Source organism: Eurosta solidaginis, chromosome 2, assembly GCF_040869045.1.
Source record: "Eurosta solidaginis isolate ZX-2024a chromosome 2, ASM4086904v1, whole genome shotgun sequence".
Taxonomy (NCBI): domain Eukaryota; kingdom Metazoa; phylum Arthropoda; class Insecta; order Diptera; family Tephritidae; genus Eurosta; species Eurosta solidaginis.
The window spans coordinates 123,300,090-123,325,499 of NC_090320.1; the positions used below are offsets into that span (position 1 = coordinate 123,300,090).

Here is a 25,410-nt window from a genome sequence, read left to right on the forward strand (position 1 = left end):
CACGATTGCAGCTTAAGCTATTCTCTTCCAGCGTTTCTACTGCTTTGGTTACGGCTAATATTTCCGCTTGGAAAACGCTACAGTAATCCGGTAGCCTGTAGGATCGGTTTATTTCTGGATCACCAAGTATACCGCAAATCCTACTCCTTCCACTACTTTGGAACCATCTGTGTACACATGTATCGCCTTGACCCCCATTTGAGCACCCTTGCGCCAACCGTCCACCCCTATTGTGGCCTTAAGATCTCCCTCGAAGCGCAGATAGTCTGTTTGTCTTGTGATTGATGACGCTATACTACTATGGCCGTACGGTCGGCGCTCAAGCTTCCCCGAGGCACCGAGCGTGGTTGCAGTTGTTAACGCTATGTTCTTTGCTACCAGGTCTACAGGTAGAATGTGCAGAATGGCATACAGTGCAGCCGTCGGGGTTGTTTTCAGGGCTCCCGTAATGGTAAGCATTGACAGTCGGCATACCCCCTCTAATTTTTTTAGGTAGGTTGTTTTTTGTGTGGCTTTATATCAAACAAGAACTCAATAATATAAAATAGGGCTTGCAATCGCGCTAAAAACCCAATGAGAAAGAGAGGGCGATAAGCCCCACGTACACCCCAGCATTCTTTTACATGCATTAAGTGCCTCTGACGCCTTCTTCACCCTCTCCACCACGTTGAGCTTCCATGACAGCTTACTGTTTGGGATGATTCCTAGATAATTTGTGCAAGGTTTCTCCTGTAGGATCCCCCCTCCTAACTTAGGCCTGGTCCAATTTGGGGCCTTGTACCTCTTTGTAGCCAAGACCATATCCGTCTTCTCCGCGTTGACTTTCAACCCGACATTAGATGCCCAGGTATGAATATCCTGAAGCGCCCGATCCATCAAAGAACTAATCGTTGGAAGGCACTTTCCACTTATGACAATGGCAACGTCATCTGCGTAAGCCGTAAGTTTTACGGGGCCCTTACCGAATCGCCTGAGCAGTTCGTTGATGACCAGAGTCCACAGCAGAGGTTATAGCACCCCTCCCTGCGGCGTGCCCCTGTCCACTGATTTCGTGGCCTCGTACAATCCCCATTGTGATGTAATCTTCCTCCAATTTAACATGCAGCTGATCCATCTCGTTAAGGCTGGACGTACTTTAATGTAATTAAGACCATCCATAGCCGCCCATTTAGAAACATTATTGAAAGCCCCGGGAATGTCTAAGAAGACTCCAAGAGCATATTCCTTATATTCCAGGGCTTTCTCTATGCTTATTACCACCCTATGCAATGCGGTGTTCACCGACTTGCCTTTGGTGTACGCATGTTATGTTGTGGAGAGCAGCTTTTCATCCCCGTTGGACTTTATGTACACATCTATCAGCCGTTCAAAGGTTTTGAGCAGAAATGATGTCAAACTAATAGGGCTATAGTCTTTGGGATACACTTGACCGATCTCCGCTCCTTTGGTAGGAAAGCTACACGAGCAGTTCTCCAAGAGTGCGATACATGATTCAGTCTTATGCACCCATCGAATATTATTTTAAGCCATTCCACGACCGCTCTACTTGAAACTTGTAGCATGGCCGGGAATATACAATCTGGGCCCGGTGATTTAAACTTAGAAAACGTCTTCACTGCCCATTCGATCTTGGTGTCGGTCACCAAGCCCGGCACTACCAACTCCGTGAACGAAGTGTGAGTGCTGTCTGTCTGCTGGCACTTCTAAACAATCTCCCGATGGGAAATGTGTATCGAAAAGCACCTCAAGGGATTCCTCACTATTACGTGACCATTCCCCGTTGTTTTTCTTTATTAGTCCCTGGACTATGTTCCCCTTGCTAGGACCTTTTTCAACCTTGCTGTTCCGCTGGAGCACTCTATGTCCGTACAGAAACTTTTCCATGAGGTTCTCTGCGCCTAATTTAAACCTAAGTAAAGAATATAATTTTTGCGGCTGAACCTGATAAGTCGCCTCTACTTTCTGCTGCTATGAAAAAGGTTCGAATCTCACCTGTTTTTTATTACTTTTTTTATTTACGTTTAAGCCTAAGAATAAATTTTAAAGGGCACATGAGCTGCAGGTTAAATTTGAGCAACCGAAAATTCACTTATAAACAGGATAAAGTGGGCGCTAAAATTAAAGGCTATATGGGAAAACGGCCCTTAAGCTAATATCAAAAGCTTCCATTTGATATCCATATTTTACAAACACATCCAAAGGTTATCCGGGTCCACGTTTTGGCTTTATCTCGAGACCCTAGTCACCAATAGATATGTAAACTACCCTGTACTAAAGCACTCATCAACAGCTCTCATTTGATATCCATATTGTATAAACACATTCTAGGGGTACTCGGGTCCACGTGTTGGCCTATATCTCGAGACCCTACTCAACCAGTTTCCATTTGATACCCATACTGTACAAACACACGCGAGGATTACTTAGGTCCACGTTTTGATCTCAAGACCCTAACCACCTAGCGAAAAAAAGGTAGACGTTGGCCGATTCTCAGACTTATCCAATATGCTCACAAAATTTCATGAGGAGTTATGCCTCTAACACCATGACACAAGAATTTTATATATTTGATAAAACTCAAACAAATAAACTTGTATTGCAAGCTGAAAAAGCTGGCCCATGACAAATTGAAAGTGTACACGGGAGATAAATAATGATATCGAGGTTTTCCGTACATATATAAGCGCAAACAAACCATTATTGGTTTCAGATCAAAAGCTCGCAAACGAAACTATCCAACGAATGATTTTTTACAATAATTCGTATTTTTGATCCGCTTGGAGGAGCCGGAAAAGCATTTCTGCTAAATTTGATGTAAGTTGATGTAAAAGCAAAGAGAGAGATTGCTTTGGCAGTTGGTAGCTTCGGGAATCGCGGCTACTCTTTTGTGTAGTGGACGTACATCTTCATACTTCACATTTAAATAAAATTGAAAAAATTTAAAAGAAGAAGAACGCCAATAAAGTACAAGCTTTTTATTAGCTGAGTTCCAATGAAGACAGATCTAGATCCCGATAAAAATTAATATGCAAGTGCTAAGTTAACATTGTGATCCTGATATATATCTAGATCAATTTAGGATCCACAGGGTGGCCGAGCTGATTTCGTTTTTTTGTGGTTGCTTTGTGACATCTGACCGTGTTAACTTGGTAGCACTTACAGACACATTCACCGGGATGTCCAATATTAACCAACTTTTTTCTACTGGAAACCCAATAAATGTTTACTTTGAAGTCTCAAAACAACGTAATTATTAAGGCCATACAATTTTTTTAGACAAATAGCAGATGGATTTTTGTGAAGAGGTAGTCGTTCACTTTTTATGAAAGGGATTCCTAAGTCGTTGTCTATAACTTCTTTGGTAACAAACCAGGATTAAGGTGACCAGACGTATATAAGCAGTTTTAATTTATGCTGATCATTGTCTGCATCTGCCTCTTGGATAATATGCAAAAAGGCACTGCTATTGTTGTTGTTGTATTAACAGGGCATCTCCCCATTTAGAGGGCACGACCCCTCACAAATTGTCATCAAAATCTTCTAACGGGAGTCCTGGCTGTTTCAACAGGGGTGGACCATAGGGAGATTGGTGTTAGAGGCGTAGGTTCCACATTACAATTGAAAAGATGGTTGGTGTCATGTGGGGACACATCGCATGCAGGGCATACATTATGTATTTCGGGGTTGATTCTGGACAAGTAAGAGTTTAACCTGTTACAGTATCCAGAGCAAAGTTGGGCCAGTTGTTGTTGTTGTTGTTGTGGCGATAAGGTTTCTCCCCGAAGGCTTTGGGGAGTGTTATCGATGTGATGGTCCTTTGCCGGATACAGATCCGGTACGCTCCGGTAGCACAGTACCATTAAGGCGCTAGCCCGACCATCTCGGGAACGATTTACATGGCCAGATTAAACCTTCAGGCCATCCCTCCCTCCCCACCCCCAAGTTCCATGAGGAGCTTGGGCCGCCAGAGCTTCGTCTGTTAGTGAAACAGGATTCCCCGCGGATAGGTGAGGTTGACAATTGGCTTTGGAGAAGCTATATATTGAGCTGGCAACCTGAAAGGGTTGCGCTACACAGCCCCTTGAATCTGGTATTTTAGTCGCCTCTTACGACAGGCATACCTACCGCGGGTATATTGTGACCCCTTAACCCGCGGGGGGAAGTTGGGCGAGGGTGACTCGTGTCTCCCTTGGTAGAGTTCTTTCTTCTTCTGCAAGGGTAGGATATTGCATATTAATAGCGGGTTTCACTGGGCGCGTTCGGGGGTCATAAGGAGACATACGGTGGGAGTTCTGATTGCAGCGTTTTGACAGGCCTGTTTCCAGTATGTGTTTTTAAGACGAGGCGACCAAACTGGTGCCGCGTAGCTCATGAGCGGCCGGTCAATTGCTTTATACGTGGTTAGCAACGTTTCTTTATCTTTTCCCCAGGTGCTGCCGGCAAGCGGCTTGAGTATTTTGTTGCAACTTTGTACTTTAAGATACAATTTCGGTGGCATGGGCCTAGAAGGTTAGAGTATTATCGATCGTTACACCTAAGATATTTGGGTGACTGACAGTCGGTAGTATGACACCATCGACGTGAACGTTCAATATTTCCTTCCACGTCGTAAGCAGAGTGACCGTGTATTTTGTCGGTGATAATGCCAGGTTGCGCGAGGTGAAGAAACTAGACAGATCGGGGAAATAGTGTAGCATGTCTTGAGATTCATTCATTTGTACATACATATATTTTGGCTCGTTGTAGTATGGCCTGAGATTCATTGACTCTTACATATATATTCATTCATTTGAACATACATATATTCTGACTCGTGCTATGACAGTCTATTCAGTACGTTGTCTCGTAACTTGAAGCTTATTCTGTTTCAGTTTAAAGCCGACTAAATGCTCACCACAAAGCTTTGTTAATTTGCACTTCCCACAACTTATTCCGTTTTTGCGTAGGTTGCAGTTCCCAGCAAATTTTCGATTTGTGTTTAGGCTGCATTTCCCACACTTAGTATGTAAGTATGTATTATTGTAAATATGTAATGTAATGCTCATAAGAAATAATTAGAATAATTTTGTATAAATATGAATAAAACTCCTCTAATAAATTTCAATGTTTGGTTTGATACCAACGATCCAACAAGTGAGAGTCTTTTATTTTAATAATAATTCCCACATTCTATATGGCGATCCTGCCAGATCAAAATAAGCAGTTTGCTATACCCTCCAATATCGTGTTGGTACGTTGGGGTTCTGCCGCTGCAGCATGCTAAGCGTGTCTTCCGCCTTCACCACCCGGGGGATCAAAACCTTGGCCTTTGGTATCGTGGGGATAAGTCCTCTATCCACTACCGTCAACCTCGCGCCTTCTTGTTTTTGAAGGTTTGGAACAACTCTGAGCGCCATCCGGCTGTTTCGAAGGCTGGTAGAGGTCTGTTTGGTTCATCTGCATCATTTTGATCATAATACTGATCAGCTCCCCTTCTACGGATCTCCACCTTCGGTTGACATCTGCCCATTAGGGACGCTGCAGTCTATTAGTGCCACAGTCAGGAATTGCTTCGCAACTTCGCTCATCTTTTTCTCGGTGAAAACCGGAGTCTCAGCGTTAGCTCCCTTTAGTGTCATCGAGTAAGCTGGAGTCTGATTGTTATCTCCCTTTAGCTTATTGACACCTGTGTTTTTGCTTCTCAAGCCATTATTGCCTTCCTCTTCCCGTATTACAGCTTTTGAGGTACATGGCTTTCCAGTACTTATATTTCCCCCTTCGATCCGCTTTGCAGATTTTGAGGTTTGGTTCTTGTCATTCCGGCTGATTAGCCTCCTGGTTCTTGGACTGGGGCGTTTACCCTCCCCCTTCTCTCTTGCCTCTAGGGGCGATTTCCTCTTCCCCGGCTTGCGACGCCATCGCCTTTTCTTTCGCATCCTTACTTTTTCTTAAAGTTTTTGATTTCAGCTTGGTCGTACGACCACCCGCCCACAAAGCGGGCTCAGCGGTCTAATGTTAAAAATGGGGATAAAAATCGTCCACCACAACAGCACCCCTTGCTGTGGTAAGGCCATCATTACTTCCCGAGGCGGCCCGGTATCGGGAAGGCTCCGCTCAATTACAGCCGAATATATCCCCTGGGTGCAAATCGTCCAATAGGCACGGTCCGCATAACACCCTGGATTAGGAAGTTAGCAGTTCTTGGTCACCGATATCCCGCCGCCCTCCTATGAGGCGAAACGGCGTAGATGCAGGCCATAAACCACTCAACCCCATAGTCGGGCGCTATGCAGTTCGGCTAAGCCCTCACGCCAACGGCAAGGTGCCTGCTATAGTCAGGGAAAGGTAAACCAAGAATTTGCATAATTTTTTTTATATCTTTTAACAAATCAAAGCAATACCAAAATTCACAAACAATGGTAATGAGTTTACGGGTAACCGAAATTCGGTACTGCACCGTGGTAGTTTCTGTAGAAATTACCGAAATAACAGTTACAGAGGCTGTCAAAGTAGAAGGCGTAGACCACAGCCCCAACAGAACAGTAATTTCACACTAAATAATGCCTGATTAAAAATTTTAAAGAAATATCGGTGGAAGTATGCAAAATAATAAAAGTTACCACAAGAGCGGTAGTTACTCGAGACGTACCAGGGTGTTTCAGGGGGTGCCGCTTTGTGGAGATGGTTGGTGATGAGGCTATGGTGGTGTTTTGCTACTATGCGGACACGTTGCTGGCACTGTGTTGAATGCGTCCCTTTATTGTCTTAATCTTGTGCAACGCTGATGGAATCGTTCAGATGTTGCAGAAAGCTTCAGTCACTGGGTTTCTCCTGCAATTTACTGGCTCACAACTCGTTTGCAAATCGTTACGTACAATTAATTATACACAACCAAATTTTAGTTACTGCATATCGCGCATTCAATATATTTAAACACAAGCTTTCTAATTATTCATAAAATTTTATAATTCTATAATGTTAACAGGAATTTTTGCAGCGTATATAGAGCTACGCACTGATTTAATAAATATTTGATTTAACTAAGAACTTGAAGTATACATCTTTTGCATATACTGGAATACACAGTATTCTTTTCGTTTCAATTTCAATATTTTACACCTTGCGTATAATATAAACACGGGTTTATCTCCCTTTTGGCAAATCTTTATGTTACAATGTAATTCTAACTTCACTCTTAGTCGAGCAGAATCTTCAATTCGCACAAAATGTCTTCATCGACCACCAAATTGACCAAAGCACAAAGTTCTGTTAAGTATAACTACTTATTTTATATGGAGCGCAAGCTTCGAATATAGTTCTTGCGCGCAAATATGGAAAATTCACAATTTACAAGTTTATGTCCAGCAGAAAAATGTAAATCTTTTCACCGGTGGCTATGATAATCTCGATACGTTGGCACAATTATTGCGAATTATGTTAAACTGAAAATAATTTGGCGACAGTCTCTCGGGTTATAAATATTGACGCGAGTACTCCAATAATTTATAATGTAGGCGACACTCTTATCGCAACGTTATCCAATTGTGTTAGGAAGGAATCAAACTATATAATTTTCCGGAAACGTAAAAATTTTGCAAGAAGAAAAAGGGAATCGTGCTGAACTTATTCAGATGACAACAATAATAAAATTTTTCTAAAGGCCAAAAGGTGGTGGTTTTTTGACAAATGGCGATCATGCCGGATCGCCATCCTGTACTTGCGCCGAATTCAATTTGGTGGATTTGCGCGGTGGAGGCTGCCACACGTCCATGAGGATTCCCATTGGTAAATTTAAAGTTAAATGCTATTCATTGCTTTTGGGGAGTATAATAGGATACAATTCAATGTAATATATAATTCAATATAATACAATACAATTCAATGTACTTGAATATAATACAAACTACGGGTTATAAATAAATTCATAGATATACGTATGTACAAGGGGGAGATGGGACGGGTGGCAGCCTACGCCGCGTAAGCATCCTGGCCCGCCTAGGCGTACTAAGCGCCTAACGTATGTTGCAGCTCGGTCAACGCCCTAACTGCCTCCTTTATGAGGATTTTGCCCACTTTTCTTTTGTACGTGGCGGTGCGCAAACCGGTGGCGGTACACCGGATGGTGCGATCTGACACGGTCGTTGGGCGTTGGTTACGTCGGGAACGGGGTGCGGGCACTCCTGCTGCCGGTTGTTGTTGATGAGTGCTGCGTTTTGGTGGTTCGCGGCGGCGCGATTGACGACGATGGCGCCCCGGCTGCGAGGATTGGCGACTCCCGGTGTCGCGGTGGAGTAGTGTGTGGTGATGGAGCCCACAGACGTGGCAGCGCTCGCGGGACGTACACACGCTCGTGTGATGGGACAATGCCAGGCAATTGGTACAGTATTTGTGCGCCCTGGCAATCAATGCGCGTTTTTGGGGTTCCATGGCCGTGAACAGTGGGCACGTCGATAGCGCGTGGTGCCGCATACACAAACGGCATGGTCGATAGTCGGCGACGGCGCCGGCATTTCGTGGTGGGATCGTTGGCCTTGTCACTTGTGATGCCAAGGAGCGGCGCGGTGTGGGAACCGGGGGGCGTTTGCGATCCATCTGAGGAAGATAGGATAAAGTACGTGTTAGCCACTCATGATGTTGGGAGGAGAGTGTTGGTAGGGGTGATGATTATTTGTGTGAATTTTGCGATAGCACAGGGGGTTGGACTGTATTACGTTCTGGGGATGCTACCGAGCCTTGAGGGCCTGATTCAGGCTCAGAGGTCGGTAGAAAACACAATTTGGTGATGGGCCTGGTAAGTACGCCATTCTGGGTGCGTATGTCGACTACTCGAATATGGCCGTCTCTTCCTAGATGGGTGTCTTCCACGCGTCCTAGGCGCCATTCGGTAGGGGGTAGGTTGTCTTCCTTGATGACGACTAGATCGCCGATTTTAGGGGGAGGTTGAGCGGTTTGCCAAAGATAACGCTTGTGTAACTCCATGAGATAGTCATTCTTCCAGCGTTTGCTGAACTGATGATGTAAAACTTTCAACCGTTCCCAACGGTTAATCATAGAGAGGTGTTCATAGTTCGGTTCGGGGACGGAAAGCAGGGTCGCACCTCGTAGGAAATGACCCGGTGTGAGGGCCGTGAGATCGCTTGGGTCTTGAGACAGTTGGGAGATGGGGCGAGAGTTTAAGACAGCCTCTATTCGTATCAATAAGGTAGAAAATTCTTCAAAAGTTAAGCTGTGCGTTCCGGCGACCTTTTTGAAGTGGGTTTTAAAGCTTTTGACAGCGGATTCCCATAATCCAATTAATTCCTTGTGGGGCGTACTTCTGTACGATATCGGATGGGACTTCTTTGAGGAAGGATACGAACTCCTTTTCCATGGCCCGCTTAGCTCCTACGAAGGTGGTGCCGTTGTCGCTCATCATTTTGCTTGGATATCCTCGGCGTCCTACGAAGCGGGCGAAGGCTGCTTGGAACGCTTGGGTGGTGAGGTCGGAACATAATTCCAAGTGGACGGCTTTGGTGGCGAAGCCATCTGGTCATCTTGGGAGACCGGAGCATACAAGCGTTAATTTGAAACGGACCGGCGAAGTCTTCACCAGTAGTAGTGAATGGGGGCGCGAAGGTACATCGTTCGGGGGGTAAAGCGGCCATTATTTGGGAGTGCGTTTGTTGCTTATGAATGGTGCATGCTTTGCATTGGAAAATGCACTTTTTTATTAGGGGTTTAAGCCGGGCTATGAAGAACTCTTGTCTTACAGCTTGTTGCATGAGGCGGCCGTCCGCGTGGAGGAAGGTCTCGTGTAGAAACCTTAGGTAGAGGGTAGTAAATCCACCCTTTTCGGGAAGAATGATGGGATGACCCTCATTGTAGGTCATGTCGGCGTTTACCAACCGTCCGTTAGCACGGGGAATCCCGTTTGTATCCAGGAAGGGGTCAAGTACCAACAGGGAACTACGTTTCCCTAGGGGTTTCGAGTCCTCTAGGCAGGCTCGTTCTGGACCTAAGTATCGGGTTTGGGCCGCGATGATCAGACGGTGTTTCGATAGTTTGAGTTCGGCATAAGATAGCGAGGTGACAGGATCATGGATGCCGTTTACTGCATCTTTCGCCCGACGTATGAACCTCAGGACGTATGCAATGACGCGTAGAGCTCGAGAGTAAGAGGAAAACCGATCTAGGATACCGTCGGTCTTCTCATCCGCATGCAGTGCTTCGACTCCGCGAAGTTCGGGGGTACAATATTTCTGACCGTTGGTGTTGGCCAGTCCTCGGGGGGTCGGGAGAGCCTCTCTGGACCATTCCACCATAGGGATCAGCTAGGTAGCTCGAGGGGGGTGCATCCTCTAGTGCCCATATCTGCGGGATTATCCTTGCTGCGCACATGTCGCCAAGTGGCATTACCTATCAGGTCGATGATCTGCGTGGTTCGGTTGGAGACGTAGGTTTTCCAGGAATGAGGTGGCTTCTCTAGCCATGCTAAAGCAATCTCGGAGTCAGACCACATGGTTAACTTTCGCTGATTGAGGCCGAGATGGGATTGGACAACTGCGACTAACTTGGCTAATAAGACAGCGCCGCATAACTCTAGTCGTGGCAAACTTATGGTTTTTAGGGGGGCCACTTTCCCTTTAGAGACTAACAGGTGAGAGAAGACTTGAGTTCCTACGGTGGTTCTTACATAAACTGTCGCGCAATAAGCCTTTTCCGAGGCGTCGCAGAAGCCATGGAGCTCAACTGGTTTATCTGGGTGGTAGTTTATCCAGCGTGGTATTTGAATCTCCGAGATCGTTGTGAGATTTTCGGCGAACTGCGCCCACTTGATGAGACGGAGGGGATTCACTGGCTCATCCCAGTCAGTCCCGTCTAGCCATAGCTGTTGCATCAAGATTTTTGCTTGGATCATAATTGGCGTTAGCCACCCTGCAGGATCGAAAAGTTTTGCTATGGAGAAGAGAATTTGCCGCTTCGTGGCTGCAGTGGATGCCGGATTTGAGTCGACCGTATACGAGAATGTATCCGTAGAACGAGCAGTATTTACCTATTTCATTGGGACTGCATTCTTCCATGTGGCCTAGGGACAGATATTCTTCGAGTACTTGGTCGTATTGCTGCTTGAGATCGCCCTTTTTTGAGAGAGTACGTTCCATGCCATGGAACTGTCGTAGGGCTGCAGTACGGGATTGACCTAGGTCGATATCGTTCGGGAATGTTGATTTAAATGGGAGCCGGACCATATATCGACCGTCATCCACGCGAGTGGTGGTGCTTTGATAAAATTCTTCGCACATTTTATCTTCTGGGGTTTCCACTCGCGTTCTGGGTATTTCTTAGATTTCCCAGAATTGCCGTAGCTGTTAATTCAGCTGGACATTCGTAACCATTGTTTACTATATAGTTTGGCAGCTTAAATAGAAGTTATGTTGCGAATAGAGTGGAAGGCAGTGGACTAGGCAGTCGAATGTCATATAATGAAGGAATGGTGTTCGGAGTTTTTTCAAAGTTAAAAAAAAAAAGTATAAAAGCTTTAATATAAATAAAACTATTGTTTTAATAACGACAAAAACGCCTTATAAATTCTATATACATAAATTCGTAAGCATTATCTCACTTTAAAATTTGAGTTAGATAATCTAAAGTTTTTTTTTGAAACTGAGTCGAGAACTGTGCGTGTGAATGTGCGAATTTTCACCGATCAGCTGTTAGTTGCGCCACTTGGTAAAATTTACAATGTTCGTAACTCCCACGCTTGAGAGGAGTGTGATCCGACCTTTTCGGGGGTTTGGCCACTTATTATCCAGCCAAATATTGTGTTCTGGGCTAGCAGTGTGGGCGAGATCTTTTCTATGCCATTTAGCATTATCTGAGGGATGAGATCGCTGCCTAACACCAGATCGATTTGAGAGGGGTTCTGAGAATTCTGGTCTGCTAGCTTGAGGTGTGACCATTTACGCATTTGGTCGTTATTTAGCGTGAGTGCTGAGAGTTGCCTAGTGAGCCGAGGTAGCACGATTGCCTGGGCCTTTATTTTTACCTTGTGGTCATTTGAGACTAGGGTCAGTGAGCATAACTTGTTGGAGGTTTGTACTACTCCGCCTCCCATGCCCGATATTTCAAATAGGGAGTGGGTATATGGGAGGCCTAGCTTGATTTGAGCTTTTAACGAGATGAAGCTACGTTCTGACCCTTGATACACTAAGGCTCTAAGCAGTCACCTCGGTGTTCTATGGACACTATCGCTGTGGGGAGAATGATCTTGCTATCATTTTCTGCATTCAACGATTGGATGCGGGCAGCGTTTGAGGTGGTGGGGCTTTGAGAAATTGGTGGAGGGTGGATTGTATCGGGGCTTGGCTGGTCGCCATTGATACACCCTTTCCACTATCTCGTAGCGAGTAGTCAGAAATTTATCCATTTGGGACCAGTTCGGTAGGTCTCTTCTGGAGCTTAAAGATTGCTCCCAAAGCGCAACGATATTTTCTGGGAGCTTTGAGGTTACCAGATATATTAATATGGGGTCCCAACTATCTGTCGAGACTTGTTGGGTTGCTAATATCTGGAGACCGTTATTAATGGAAGATTGCAGTCTTTGGATTTCATCACTGTTTTCCAATTGAATCGCTTTTAGATTCATGAGAATTCGGATTTGATTGTCGACCAGGACTCTTTTATTTTCGTATCGGGATTTCAGAGCTTCCCAAGCCAGAGCAAAGTTGTCATCACTAAGTGGGAATTGCTTTACTATCTGACCGGCTTTTCCTTGGGTTTTGTACCTGAGGTGGTACAGTTTTTGGGCGCTCGAGAGTTTTGGGTGGTTGATATAGACCGCCGTGAACATGTCACGGAAGGACGGCCATTGATCATAATTCCCGTAAAAGACTTCGGTGTCACAGGCGGGTACTTTGAGATGCATCCCGGAACTTTCTTGGGGAGTGGTGGTTGTAGCGAGGACGGGATTGCTTAGTGTCCTTAGCTGGAGCTGATCGCCTATTCTTGCCTTTGTGTCCTCATACGCTATAAGGCAGGCACGGTATTTGTTGAAAGCAGAGGCCTTAAAGTCGTCGGGAAGGTCGTTGTCATCTGACTCTACGACGGCGTCATATGCGCTCTGTAGCCTTTCCCAGAACACATCGATATTTTTGTCTCTTATTTTTAGGAATGCCTCGGTGTTATCTTGGATGTCGGTTGTACCGAACCGAGCGCAGTAACCCGAAAAGAGATCCGTTTCGGATATAAATTTATTTTCGACCACGCTAGCCATTCTGAAGAGGGACTTGCTTAATTTTACTTTAGCTATTTTAGGAATTTTTGGAGATTATATATATATATATATATATATATAAATGTATTTTTGGCGGGAAATTATAATTCTGGCGGGAGAAATTTGGATTTGGCGGGAGCCACCAAAATTTATTCGGGGGATGTATGTACGTGTATGTATATTGTTAAGAGGCTGGTTCCGTCAATGGCGACGAAGGACCATTAGTTACTCGAGACTTACCCGGGTGTTTCAGGGGGTGCCGCTTTGTGGAGATGGTTGGTGATGAGGTTATGGTGGTGTTTTGTTACTATGCGGACACGTTGCTGGCACTGTGTTGAACCCTTTTTTGTCTTAATCTTGCGCAACGCTGATGGAATCGTTCAGATGTTGCAGAAAGCTTCAATCACTGGGTTTCTCCTGCAATTTACTGGCTCACAACTCGTTTGCAAATCGTTACGTACAATGAATTATACACAACCAAATTTTAGTTACTGCATGTCGCGCATTCAATATATTTAAACACAAGCTTTCTAATTATTCATAAAACTTTATAATTCTTATAATGTTAACAGGAATTTTTGCAGCGTATATAGAGCTACGCACTGATTTAATAAAGATTTGATTTAACTAAGAACTTGAAGTATACATCTTTGCATATACTGGAATACACAGTATTCTTTTCGTTTCAATTTCAATATTTTACACCTTGCGTATAATATAAACACGGGTTTATCTCCCTTTTGGCAAATCTTTATGTTACAATGTAATTCTAACTTCACTCTTAGTCGAGCAGAATCTTCAATTCGCACAAAATGTCTTCATCGACCACCAAATTGACCAAAGCACAAAGTTCTGTTAAGTATAACTACTTATTTTATATGGAGCGCAAGCTTCGAATATAGTTCTTGCGCGGAAATATGGAAAATTCACAATTTACAAGTTTATGTCCAGCAGAAAAATGTAAATCTTTTCACCGGTGGCTATGATAATGTCGATACGTTGGCACAATTATTGCGAATTATGTTAAACTGAAAATAATTTGGCGACAGCCTCTAGGGTTATAAATATTGACGCGAGTACTCCAATAATTTATAATGTAGGCGACACTCTTATCACAACGTTATCCAATTGTGTTAAGAAGGAATCAAACTATATAATTTTCCGGAAAGGTGAAAATTTTGCAAGAAGAAAAAGGGAATCGTTCTGAACTTATTCAGATGACAACAATAATAAAATTTTTCTAAAGGCCAAAAGGTGGTGATTTTTTGACAAATGGCGATCATGCCGGATCGCCATCCTGTACTTGCGGCGAATTCAATTTGGTGGATTTGCGCGGTGGAGGCTGTCACACGTCCATGAGGATTCCCAGTGGAAAATTTAAAGTTAAATGCTATTCATTGCTTTTGGGGAGTATAATAGGATACAATTCAATGTAATATATAATTCAATATGATACAATACAATTCCATGTAATTGAATATAATACAAACTACGGGTTATAAATAAATTCATAGATATACGTATGTACAAGGGGGAGATGGGACGGGTGGCAGCCTACGCCGCGTAAACAAGCGGAAACTAAAAACCAACCAGTAATGAAGAAACTAAAAGTCACAATGAGAACTCTAGAATATGTGTATGAAGCGCTTAATAAATAAATAAATTTGCAAAAGACATGTTGCGCTCGTTTTCAATTCCCCAAAAGGATAGAAAACTCGTAGCATAATGGAGAAGAGTACGGAGCAGGCGAAGTAAAAGAGCTCTCTCCCAGTACCGTGCAGCACTAATAATTGTCCAACGCCTGGAGCAGTGGTCGACCAAACAGAAGTGGAGATCGAGCGCTTGGAATGGGCCCCTGAGGCGGTAGAAGTAGGTCGAAGGCAGTTCAAAAGGTTTGCTGCTAGAAACCCTCGGTTTTGCAACCGGTACGAGGAAGAAGCGACGAATAGCAGAATGAAGAGGCAACGTTCGGCGGAAGGCGACAAGCCTGCTTTCAAGAGCCAGGTCCCAGAGCCGCGAGGCAGGGCAGTCACATAGACAAGACAAGTAGGCCCAAAGCTGTATGACAGATGGGCCCCAATAGCGAGGTAGCCACTACCTCGAAAGCTGCTAGTCAGAGGGAAGTTCCAACTACGGAAGTAGGAGATAAGTCAAAGGGAGATAAAGCTACGACTCCGGGTTTCTCGGAGGTGCTAAAGGGAGTTAAAGCTAAGAATCCGGCTTTCTCGGAGGTGCCAAAGGAAGTTAACACTAAGACGCCGGCTTTTCCCGAAAAGATGAGTGATGTGGCAAAGCAGTCACTGACTGTGGCGCTGGTTGATCGTAGCAGTCCTTTCGGACAGATGACTAGTGAAAGGTGGAGATCTGTAGAAAGGGAGCTTATTAGCTTAATGCTTAAGATGGTGCGGGAACAATCAAGTAAGCTTTTTCCAACCTTTGATTCGGGGGGGATGGTATAATGGTGTGAAGAAGATAGCGTGCGACAACATCGCGAGCTTGCGGTGGCTGGAGGAAGTGGTTCCAAACCTCCAAAGGGTACCAAAAGTGAAGGTATGGATACCATGCGTGATGAATTCGGAGGAAACACTGCGACTTCTGCAGAATAAGAATCCGAACATACTGACACAGGATTGGAAGGCACGGAGGAAGGTCAGTTCTACATCTTCCAAATAAACAAGCAGGCGGAGTATATATTGTACATGCAGCTTGGAAAAATGTCCTTTGGAACAGGCAAAATTTATATGCGACTCAGGAAAAGAAGTCCCGAGGATAAAAAGCCTAAGACGCTGAAAGTGGGCGAAGTCGAAAAGGACCTCAAAAGCCTAAGGGCAAAAAGACAGGTGGGGGTATCCGACGTCACCACGAAGGTGTTAGAAAAAGACCAACAGCCAAATGGTGCTGCGAGTCGCACACCCGACACAACAGTTACAAGAGGCTGAAAGGGGCCTCAAATACTTTAAACCAAAAGGGAAAGGGGAGGACGACGACGTCACGACGAAGGTGCTGGGGGGGGCCAAACAGCCCAATGGTGCTGCGAGTCCTACAGATAAACCTCCAACACAGTAAAGTGACGTCGAGCGAACTCCTCCTAACCCTTGAAGAGGGTTCGTTTGACGTGGCGCTGATCCAGGAGCCGTGACTCATCGGGAGGAAAGGTTTCTGGACTTAGCGCGCGCGGATTTGGCGTTTACTATGCGCAAACGGAAGGACGGGTGCGAGCTGTAGTAATGGTAAAGAAACAGCAGCATTCATATATGCTACCTAATTACACTACTGAAGACCGCGTCGTGGTGGCCGTTGAGCAAAGGAATAAGCAGGCACTTATCCTGGCATCCTGCTACATGGCCCATGCTGCGGAGGTTCCACCGATGGAGTGCAAGAGGCTAGTACAAGACGAAGGGCGCAAAGGGCGTTTGATCATAGGTGCGGATGCAAATGCGCACCACAATGCGTGGGGAGGAGCAGATACGAACGAGAGAGGCGAATCTCTATTTTGTTACATCCTGCAAACCAATTTGCAGATAGCCAAAAGGGCAAATGTCACTACATACATTGGTCCAAGATTCAGCAATGTTTTGGATATTACACTGAGCTCCGAATGTGATATATCAAGGTATGATTGGATGGTTCTTGATAGACCAGCCTTCTCCGGCCATGCGTATATCAGCTTCAGCATCCCCCTAAAGAGGGTAGAGAAGGGAGGAACCTTTAGAAACTTTAGGTCAACAAACTGTACTAAATTCCAGAAACAGATAGAAACAAAACTGGGACAACCCAAAGAGGTTGCCAATGTGGAAGAACTGGAGGAGTCTAATGAATTCCTAACAAGGACGCTTATGACTGCGTATAACAAAGCTTACCCTCTAAGAAGATTCAGAGGAAAAGCAAAGCCGCCATGGTGGAGCAATGAGCTGAGTCTTCTAAGAAGACAGGTAAAAGAAATGTTTAAGCTAGCAAAGACCGCGGAAAGCGAAGCGTGTCGGGACGATTACAGGATCTACAAGCGTGAAATTTCCAGGGCGAAGAGAATCTCATGGAAAAGTTTCTGCACGGACATAGGGTGCTCCAGGGAAACAGCACGGTTGAGAAAAGTCCTAGCAAGGGGAAATATAGTCCAGGGACTAATAAAGAAAGAGAACGGGGAATGGTCACGTAATAGTGAGGAATCCCTTAAGGTGATTCTCGATACACATTTCCTATCGGGATATGGTTTAGAAGAGCCAGCAGACAGCACTCACACTTCGATCACGGAGCGGGTAGTGCCGGGCTTGGTGACCGATACCAAGATCGAATGGGCAGTGAAGACGTTTTCTAAGTCGATTCCCAAGGGCATCGGTTCAATGTATCGGAGCGACTCGGGATTTTTCCCGACTAAGGACTGCCATTTCAGTGTTACCCCATTTAATTTTTTGCGTCCCTCCCACAAATAGTCATCCTCCCAGCAGCCTCTTGCAGTGGACTGCTCCATATTCTCTTACTCCGGGAAGGTATCGAACCCAATCCGGGTCCGTCTCCTGACCCCGGTCCTGAGAAATGGGTTTGCCGCATCTGCCGGAAAAGACCCTTTTTAAGACGATCATACTCTTGTCAGTGTGTCTCGTGTAAGGGATGGTTACATCGGACAGGTTGTTCTGGGCTAGATCCCAAAACCAGACGTCCACGTAACTTCTATACATCTTTTGTGGCTCCTTGCTGTTCACGCCCTAGGACGTCCCATAGTCTGCGCCTTAGCGCCCCCACTACCTTCTAGCAGCCCCGCTGCTCAGCAATCCACAACAAGTACCCGCTGCTGCTCGCGCCCCACGGCGCCACCAACTCATGCGGCTGCTCCCACTCATACCAACAATCTCCGTAGTAGAGTCGGGAGCAACGCCGAGCATCAGCCCCTGCCCCCGTCCTCTTCCCCCCTCTTTTCTGGCAGCAATTTTGCATGTCAGGGAAACAGACTCTTAGTCCCTACCACCGTTTGCCAGCACAGAATATATACGTTTGCGACATCCGCCCAATGCAGCTCCTGCCATGGACGGTGTCACTTTCCTAGATGTTCTGGTCTCCGCGACGGCAACCCCCGACGGCAACCCCCGACGGGTTTCATTGTGCCATGTTGCCAAGCCGCATACCCAAATACACCGTGTACCCCAATGCCTACCCAAGGACGTCTAGTCCCAGGGCCTCAACAGCAACCGCGCTCTGGCCTTCCACAACCCAGGCGTAGTCACACGTCACTTACTCCTAGAGTGACGACCTGTCCTCCTATGCACTTCAGGATTCTGCAGTTAAACTGTAATGGATTAACTGGGAAGATCACGGAGATAGTCGACTTCATGAAGCGGCACAACATCCGCATTGCTGCGATTCAAGAGACTAAACTCACAGCAAGATCTGCATTGCAGACCTGTTCTGGGTACAATGTCCACAGCTATACTTTCATAAACTTTAAAAAAGGAAAGTGGGACGAATACAAATCCTTTACAGACAACCGCTTTGCTGCCCTCCCTATCCCGACTGATGCCCGCCAAGGGGAGCGTGCTTTCCGCAAGGTCATTGAATTCCCGAAATTTGGCCCACTTCCCGGCGGAGGCCGCAAATTTAACGAGAGAGCGTGACCTTATAAGACTGCTCGATCCCGGCGACCCGCAAATAAGGGATATAAACCAACGAATCCGTCTAGGCACAATGACAAAGTCTCCATCGCCTTTGGCAATAAAGTGCTGTCGGATGCGAAAAAATGCGCGAGCGCTTTCTGCCGACAATATATAATGCATTCTACGGTCGACAAAGATAGACGGAGGGCCAACAGACACGCACATAAACATAAATTCAGCGCGTCACCAATTACCATCACCGCCAAAGAGGTTGAGTATGCCATCGGTCATGCTAAACCATCCAAAGTAGCCCAGACGGCATAGCCATGACGATGCTTAAAAGCCTAGGGAAAGAGGTTTTCAAATATTTAGCACATGTCTTCAACCTGTCTCTTTCCAGCTTTGTCATACCCGAAAAATGGAAAATGGCCAAAGTGGTCCCGTTACTAAAGCCTGGGAAACCAGCTAACATAGGAGAGTCGTATCGCTCGATATCTCTCCTATCGCCAGTAGCAAAGACGCTTGAAGCCATTTTGCTCCCCTACTTCAAAGCAAATTTGCAGCTAGCCTGTCATGAGCTCGGCTTCAGAAAACTCCATAGCACCACCACCGCGCTAAATGCCATCAGCACCCACATAAATTGCGGCTTAAATCAAAACCCCCACCATAGGACAGTACTCGTTGCGCTAGACTTATCAAAAGCTTTTGATAACGATCAACGTTACTGTAAGACTGGAAGGGTCTTACATGTCTTAAAAGGTGGACCGCAAATTATCTGGGTGGTCGGCAGGCATCGGTGCAATTTAGAAATGAAACAACAAAACCAAGAAGAATTAAACAAGGGGTGCCACAGGGTGGTGTCCTATCCCCACTTTTGTTTAATTTCTACATATCTAAGCTACCTTCGCCACCAGAAGGAGTTACTATCGTTTCCTACGCCGATGACCGCACAATAATGGCCACCGGCCCGGGCCCACAGATCGATGAGCTTTGCAACAGAATAAACGGCTACCTCCCTGATCTCTCCAGTTTTTTCGCCTCGCGAAACCTGGCATTATCACCGACTAAATCCTCCGCGACCTTATTTACAACATGGACGTCTCAAATGTCGACCATTTTGAACATCCACGTCGATGGCACTACGCTACCGACTATCCTACACCCCAAAATCTTGGGTGTGACGTTTGATCAGGATCAACATTTTGGTGAGCACACAGCCGCAATTGTTCCGAAAATCCAGAGCCGTAATAAAATCCTCAAATCTCTTGCTCGCAGTACTTGGGAAAAGACAAAGAAACGCTCATTACCACATACAAAGCAATTGACCAGCCGATTGCGTGCTACGCGTCCCCTATATGGTCGCCAAGCCTAAAAATTACCCACTGGAAGAAGCTGCAGGCCTGCCAAAATACTGCGCTCAGAACCATCACGGGCTGTCTTCTTATGTCCCCAGAACACCATCTATATAATGAGGCGAGAATACTCCCCATCATGGAGAGAAATGAAATGCTAACCAAACTGTTCCTGTTGAATACCCAGAAACCTGGCTATCCCAACAGACATCTGATTGATGAGCCAACACCGCCTATGGACTTAAGGAGTCATCTCCGTAAGCATTTTGAGGAAATACGGCACCTGAGAACTCAGCCGTATGAAGCTAAAAACACAAGCAGGTCCTTGGTGAACTCCACAAACAGGCGTCGGACCTTTATGCCAGGAATTTCCCGGTGAATCCAGTACTCAAAGAATAGTACCCAAAACTTGCGGAAGAGGAACGCATACTCCCCAGGGAAACGCGAGTCACTCTAGCTCAACTTCGTTCTGGACTCTGTAACAGGTCAAACTCTAACCTATCCAGAATCAACCCAGACATACAAAATGTATGTCCTGCTTGTAATGTGTCCCCACATGATACCAACTATCTCTTCAATTGCAATGTGGAACCAGCGCCTCTAACACCCCTTTCATTATGGTCCACCCCTGTTGAAACGGCAAGTTTCCTTGAACTCCCGTTAGAGGATATTGATGACAATTTGTAATCGGTCGCAGCTGTTAGGTGGGGCGAAGCACTTCTACAACAACAACAACAACAACAATGTTTTCTAAGTTTAAATCGCAGGGTCCAGATGGTATATTCCCGGCATGCTACAAGTTTCAAGTAGGGCGGTCGTGGAATGGCTTAAAACAATATTCGATGGGTGCATAAGACTGAATCATGTACCGCACTCTTGGAGAACTGCTCGTGTAGCTTCCTACCAAAGGCGGGGAAGATCGGTCTCGTGTATCCCAAAGATTATAGACCCATTAGCTTAATATCATTTCTGCTCAAAACCTTTGAGAGGCTGATAGATGTGTACATAAAGTCCAACATGGATGAAAAGCTGTTCTCCACAACACAACATGCGCACACCAAAGGCAAGTCGGTAGACACCGCATTGCATAGGGTGGTAATAAGCGTAGAGAAAGCCCTGGAATATAAGGAATATGCTCTAGGAGTCTTCTTAGACATTGCCGGGGCTTTCAATAATGTTCCTAAATGGGCGATTATGGATGGTCTTAATTACATTAAAGTACATCCAGCCTTAATCAGATGGATCGGCTGCATGTTAAATTGCAGGAAGATTACATCACAATGGGGATTGTACGAGGCCACGAAATCAGTGGACAGGGGGAACGCCGCAGGGAGGGGTGCTATCACCTCTGCTGTGGACGCTGGTCATCAACCAATGATGAGGGCCCGTAAAACTTACGGCTTACGCGGATGACGTTGCAATTGTCATAAGTGGAAAGTGACTTCCAACGATTAGCTCTTTGATGGATCGGGCGCTTCGGGATATTCATACCTGGGCATCAAATGTCGGGATGAAAGCCAACACGGATAAGACGGATATGGTCTTGTTTACAAAGAGGTACAAGGTCTCAAATTGGATCAGGCCGAAGTTAAGAAAGGTGGCCCTACAGGAGAAACCTTGCACAAAGTATCTAGGGATCATCCTAGACAGTAAGCTGTCATGGAAGCTCAACGTGGTGGAGAGGGTGAAGCGGGCTTTAACGGCACTTTATGCATGTAAAAGAATGCTGGGGTGTAGGTGGGGATTATCGCCCTCTCTTTCTTATTGGGTTTTCACAGCGATTGTAAGCCCTATCCTATACTATGGAGTTCTTTTTGTTTTTTTTTTTTTTTAGTGTTTATTTATTTCGATGTTGAAGATCTTATATACTAAAATAAACAATAGTTTTCAATTAATATTAAAATTATACAATGACTCTAGACGAGTTCTCATGTACTTGGCGGGCTACATATGATATAATATAACATTTTATTAGTTGATAACACTTATGTGTAACCGCTTTAACTTAAAGCATGTATGAACCATGATTATGTTGCAAAGAAAAAAAAAACATTAAAAAACAATGCCTGATTAAATATTTTTAATAAAAGATAAAATTAAGTAAGGGAAAGTTATGTCGGATGTCCGGCATGAGCAGGTGTTGTGGTTATATGTGATTTAGCCACCAGCATTGTCTGATTTTTTATAAAAGATTTTTTAATTTTTGACATTTGAAGAGGATCGTTAGTCTTGATAAAGGATAGTTTTCGTTCAAGTTGCTTGTTTATGTGTATTTTGATGTTGTCCTGAATTAATTTCTTTATTAGTTTGAGTTTGGCTTTTTCTTGTTGTATAGTGCTATAAGAGCAATGTAATTGTAGGCGATTATAATTTTTTATAAAAGTGTTTTACTTTTTTCTAAAAGCAATGATTTTAAAATTGGTATGTTGGTAAGTGTGTTAGTAGTGCTGTTAGATTTTGTATTTGGTATGTACATTCTTCTCTATGGCTGTTAATATTATTTTGTTAAGTTTATCTAGGTGATGGTCGATCTTAAAGTTTTTCAAGTTCCTATTGTCCGGTGTCCGCGTTTTATTTTCAAGTTCTGAAGTCAGGGTGCTTTTAAAATTTTTCCAGTTTGTTTTTTTGTAGTCCAAAATTTTTTGTTGCGAGTGGCCCAGTAATGTGAATAAGCTATTGTTGTCTCTACGAGCGATAACTTCTATGGCGTTATGATCGCTATCGTAGTTAAGGCAGTTGAGACAGTTGACTGTGTCGTTGCTTTTTTGTATGTTTAGTCTATGGTCTGCAATACAGATATCTAAAAACGAATTAGATCTTAAGTACGACGGAGATAGAGTGGCATATAGATTGCAGCGGTATCTCATCTCATTCGACGTAAGCTAATCTTTTAGTGATTTGCCTTTAGAATTTTCTTGGACATACTATGGAGTTCTTGCTTGGTGGAAAGCCACACAAAAAGCAACCTACCTCAAAAAATTAGAGGGGGTATGCAGACTATCAATGCTTAGCATTACGGGAGCTCTGAAAACAACCCCGACAGCTGCACTGCTTGCCATTCTGCACATTCCACCTGTAGACCTGGTAGCAAAGAACATAGCGTTAACAACTGCAACCAGGCTCGGTGCCTCGGGACAGCTTGAGCGCCGACCATACGGCCATAGTAGTATAGCGTCATCAATCACAATACGAACAGACTACCTGATTCCCTATCTGCGCGTCGAGGGCGATCTTAAGGCGCCTGAAAACGAAGTCAAGCAGGACTTATTGTAAAGCAATACCCACTGAGCGATGATAATTTCGAGCTTGCCTGGGAAGCGCTCAGATCTAGGTACGAGAACAAAAGGATACTCGTCGACAACCAACTGAAGACGCTTTTCAACCTACCCACAATATTCGCAGAAAACGGAGAACAAATACAGAAGATGCAGACAACAATCAACAACTGCATGTCAACCCTTAACACCCAAGGAATCCCGACAACGGACTGGGATCCAATCCTCGTTTACCTCTGCTCATCCAAGCTGCCAAGTGAAAGCCTTTCACTATGGGAACAATCCCTCAGCTCCCGGAAGGAGCTGCCCCTTTGGGATGATATGAATAAATTTTTGACCAGCAGATATGAGGTAGTAGAGAGAATAAGTACCTATCGACCAGGCAAGGCGAAACCCCAGTTTTCGAGTTTTACACCACGAACGGAGAATCAAAACTCGACCCAATCTAACAATAATAGAACCCATGCATATCACACGGAGCTCAATAAAACGGCTTCGTGTAGATTATGCAATCAATACCACGCAGTCAAATCTTGCGTCAGGTTTAGGAATTTATCGGTATCAGACCGAATCAAATTTGTGAGAGAAAATAGTTACTGTGAAAACTGTTTACCAACGTCACACCCCAAGAACGAATGTAAAAGTAGTTTCACGTGCGTTTATTGCCAAAAGCGTCATCATTCGCTACTGCATTTGCTGCCCAAACCCCAACAATCACAACCAAACCCCAGAGCTCAAAATGCCCAAGCCGGCACCCCTAGGAGAACGGACGACGAGCGAGCCTCAACATCGAAAGCCGCCGCAAGAGCCACCTCCTCCCTACAGTCTCAAGACAAAAACCCGGTTTCTTCACTCTTCTCGAGTAATCATGGAACCACCCTACTACCCACAGCAATAGTATCAGTATACTTTGCTGGCGAATTTCATAAAATTCGTGCCCTAATAGACCAAGGTTCACAAAAAACCTTTGTATCATCCCGTATACAAAAGGTTCTTGGTCTACCCACAAAAGAGTCTCTCCACCAGATATCTGGAATGGGTGGAACGGTTGTGAAAAATGCCAATAAAGTCTGCCAGATAACATTCTGTTCAGCAGACTTAACCCAAATGATAGACGCACAAGCAATAATTTCGCCGAAACTAAGTTCTTGCCCAAAGTCAGAGTTTCAAGCATCGATCTCGAAGAACTGTCCCATTTACCCTTAGCCGATCCACAGTATTCGATACCATCTAAAATCGATGTGGTAATCGGCAGCGATATCACCCCGCAAATCCTCACCGAAGGGCTCCTACGAAATGTGAGTGGAACATTACTTGCCCAAAACACAATATTCGGATGGATATTAAGCGGCCCTGTAGCTGAAAAGGTATCAACCTTCAGCACTCATGTCACGGAATGCACCGATGACCCCATCAATCAACTTTTGAGACAATTTTGGGAACAGGAAGAAGTTCACCAAACCCAACAACGATCAGCAGATGATGAATACTGCGAAGCACTCTACCGGACAACCACCATTCGTGAGAAAGATGGACGCTACAGAGTCAAACTACCCTTCAAATCGGAATTTCCAGCCAATCTGGCACTCGGTCATTCACGACCCGCAGCACAACAGCAGTATATCAGCATCGAACGAACCCTCGAAAGAAAACCCGAATTAAGAGACAAATATTTTAAAGTCCTTAATGAATATTTAACCATGGATCACATGGAACCCGCCTCCCAACAAGAAATAATTAGAGATGGTAAATATTTATCATTTTATCTACCCCATCATGCTGTCATAAAACCCGACAGCAAAACCACAAAAGTGCGAGTCGTCTTCAACGCATCAAAAATGTCGCATTCTGGCAACTCGTTGAACGACGTGCTTCATACAGGCTTCATTCTACAAAATGACTTAATGCTCGTCATACTTAAATGGCGACTTTATAAGTTTGTTTTCAACGGCGATATTGAGAAAATG

The 25,410-nt window shown here is 44.9% G+C and overlaps 1 protein-coding gene across 8 annotated transcripts in view; it reads right to left on the reverse strand.

Moving 5' to 3' along the window:
- TM9SF2 (transmembrane 9 superfamily protein member 2) overlaps window positions 1–25,410 on the reverse strand; it is a 483,300-nt gene that overhangs the window by 289,323 nt on the left and 168,567 nt on the right. The window lies entirely within an intron of this gene.